Below are 3,500 nucleotides of genomic sequence, written 5' to 3' on the forward strand. Positions count from 1 at the left end.
ATTTTTATGGGAATAAACTTTAAAAGCAATGGTTCAAGCTTCATCATATTTTTTAACTTTGAGTACTGGCTACAGGTCATATTTCTGCAATGATATGTTGCCTGACTATATGAAGGATTATTATCTAAACATGGAATTTTGAAAATTATATAACTACAGAAATAGCACACACAACTAATAATTGTGATTTTCCTTATCCAGAATGAATACAAATTTACTGTTTGTTATTTTGATTACTTGAATAACACAAGCCTATTGTAATAAACTGCACAATTTCAATAAAACAAAGGGAAAAATAGAATGATTTACTTTGTGATTTCCATAATTAACAACAGTGATTATTTTTGTATTGACCATTTCTAATAGGTGTATGTATATAAGGTTTAAGGTGTACAATACTTGTGCTTTTATAGCAGATACTTACTTTTACAAAAGTTTAAATCCTTTGTCTTTTCCTCTAACTTTCCTATGCCCACTATCATCTCTAGGAAAATATATTTTTAAAAAAATGACTTGTGAATATTCCCATCACTTTTTCCAAGCTCATCTTATTATATGTAAAGATTTCTATAATATCTTTTGTTTTATCAACTCAACAAATCATGTTATGGATTTAATCTGATATACACATAAATGATGCCTAATAATTACTAGTATCAACAGAAATGGAACCAAAACAAACAGCACAGCAACTGTGAAGACCAACATTCCATTCAGAAAAGTGTCCCTACAGGCCAGCTTGAGTATGGGAGGGATGTCACAGAAGAAGTGGTTGATGAGGTTAGAACCACAAAAGGGCAGAGAGAAAATCTGGCCTGTCTGGCCTATGTGGATTGGGATTCCACTGATCCAGGAGCCAACCACTAGCTGGATGCACACCTTGTAGTTCATGACTAGAGGATAGTGCAGAGGGCTACAAATGGCCACATAGCGGTCATAGACCATCACGGCCAGAAGGAAGCACTCGGTGGCCCCAAGTATAAGAATGAAGCACATTTGTGTGGCACAAGCAACTAAAGAAACCATTCTTCTTTGTGTCCAAAGACTCGTGAGAATTCTGGGGAGTGTAACAGACACATAGCAGATTTCTAAAAGGGAAAAATTGCCAAGGAGGTCTGGAGACCAGGGTCTAGTTTTGTTATCAGAAATATGATGCCATTGCCCATCAAGATAATTATATAGATGAATAAGAACAGTCCAGATAAAAACCTCTGGAGACGAGGAACATCAGCAAGGTCCAGGAGAACAAATTCCATCAATTTAGTGAGGTTAGCTTCTGGTGCTTTTTCTTGATGTTCCATCTGTGAAAAGGTGGAAATGTATTATCTGCTTTTTATTTTACCATCAGGGATCAGGGCCTGTTTTATAAATTGTATCAGGATATCCAGATTGATTTCCATGATCAATGCAATTGTTTCTAATTTAAGAATTTTATTATTTATGCATTTCTTCTTTCTCAGTTTATAATCCATGTTCTCACCATATACTATCCCTTGAAATATCTTTTAGGGCATTCTTTCCGAATACAGTCCATTGTCAAAAAAGTTAATGTGTTAGTCGTTCAGTCATGTCTGACTCTCTGATCCCATGGATTGTAGCCTGCCAGGCTTCTCTGTCCATGGGATTTCCTAGGCAAGAATACTGGAGTGGGTTGTCATTCCCTTCTCTAGGGGATCTTCCCCACCCAGGGATCAAACCCTGGTCTCCTGCATTGCATGTGGATTCTGTATCAGCTGAGCCAGGAGGGAAGCCCTAAATGCCCTGATCAGAACAGGCATTGGACAAATTGATAATCATTGTAGATAGACCCTCAGTGTTGCTATGTGATCTCAGTTTTAAATACTTCCATTATTTTGTGGCCATGTCTCACGGCTTGCGAGATCTTAGTACTCCAACCAGAGACTGAACCTCAGGCTCATGGCAGTGAAAGTACAGAGTCCTAATCATTGGGCTGCTAGGGAATTCCCTTAAATATTTACATTTTTTGGCAATTTTATTGTATTTCTCTACAACTTTTCTTTACATACTTCAGTAGAACTATTAATATAACAGAAATTATCTTCCTTATATATTTTCAGCTACATATTTCAACTCTTCATTTCCCTCCCATCACTTGATGATCTTGATCATACATATTCTTATATACAATTCACATTATTAGGCATTTTACAAAAAAAAATATTAAAATGAGAGAATATTTTATTTTATTGTACATAGGGAAATAAAATACATATATTTCAGTAAGATACTATGTGGGGGCTATAAGAGGGTTTTATTCTGGGAAAGTTGTGTGGGAATAGATACAGATAGAAGCAATTAAGAGGGTCACTCTGAGAAAAGAGGGGTCACCTGGAATGTGTTCACTAGCTGTGTAAGATACTTCCTGTCATGCTTTACCCTGTGTTCTGTGTGCATCTCTGATGTCTTTGTTGTTCCTCAAAGAATAATAATAATAATTCAGATAACAGTTTCTAAACTTACTTTTCTTGAGCCAGGATATTGAGACTTAGCAATGATGGATACATTGATCATTTGCCCATTGGTTCTGTGATTGCAAATCAGTGCCTATTTTTTAAATCATACTTAAGTTTGAACCCAAACTCCATTATTTATCATCTTATATTAAGTAATTGCTTAAATTTTGTTTGCTTTCTTATTTAAGATAATTAAATATGATATTACTGATAAAATTACCTATCACTTTTAATATGTTTATGTATAAGTTATGGTCGTATAATTATAATTATTAATATGGTATAATGTTCTTAAATCTTTAGTTGCCAGGGTTGTAACACACTCCCTAGAAAAATTGTTTTTGATAGAGTTATTGAGTTACTTGTTGATGATTACATTTTTGCTTTTTTTTCCTTTCATCAGAGGTAGGAGTAGAATACAGTCTGAGCTAAATAAAGAATGAGACTCCTCTAGTACAGAATCTCAGAGCATGCACCCCATTTCAGGGCTGACTCTGCATTGCACAATTGTTAAAGTGACTGCCTCCTTAAATATTACACTCCAGGCATCACTTGACTTAACATGACTCCCAACCCTGCTTCTCATTTCCCCATCCTATATGTTTCAAGATTTTCCATGCAAGCATAGTCTAAATATAGGGTCATGGACAAAAACTACAATCCTGACAAGATGGCCTGCAGTCAAATCGTGGCTTCACTTGCCTGCTTTGTGACAATGCGAATTGCTTAACCTTCCTGTGCCATAGATCACTTGGCTGCAAAACTGACTAACAGTTGTACCAACAGTTAGGATTGCTATATGAATTAATTCATTTGATACATGTAAAGCAAATTAAAGATGTTTTGGCATTCATAGAAAGTCTATTTAAAAGCTAGCTATTATTTTTTTCATTAAAAACTAAATTTTATTCTTCTAAATTTCACTCTCTGTTTTACCACTATGAAAAACTGCTCTCTAATTTACCTTGGTTTGGTATCACATGGTTAATGAGGGAATGAAATAAGATATTAAAACATTCTTCACAG

At 35.0% G+C, this 3,500-nt stretch overlaps 1 pseudogene; it reads right to left on the reverse strand.

Annotated features, from left to right (window-relative positions):
• Window positions 1-600: 600 nt before the first annotated feature.
• On the reverse strand, window positions 601-1,304 carry LOC129658931 (olfactory receptor 10AG1-like; annotated as a pseudogene).
• Window positions 1,305-3,500: the final 2,196 nt, after the last annotated feature.

The sequence above is a fragment of the Bubalus kerabau genome, chromosome 1, assembly GCF_029407905.1.
Source record: "Bubalus kerabau isolate K-KA32 ecotype Philippines breed swamp buffalo chromosome 1, PCC_UOA_SB_1v2, whole genome shotgun sequence".
NCBI lineage: Eukaryota > Metazoa > Chordata > Mammalia > Artiodactyla > Bovidae > Bubalus > Bubalus kerabau.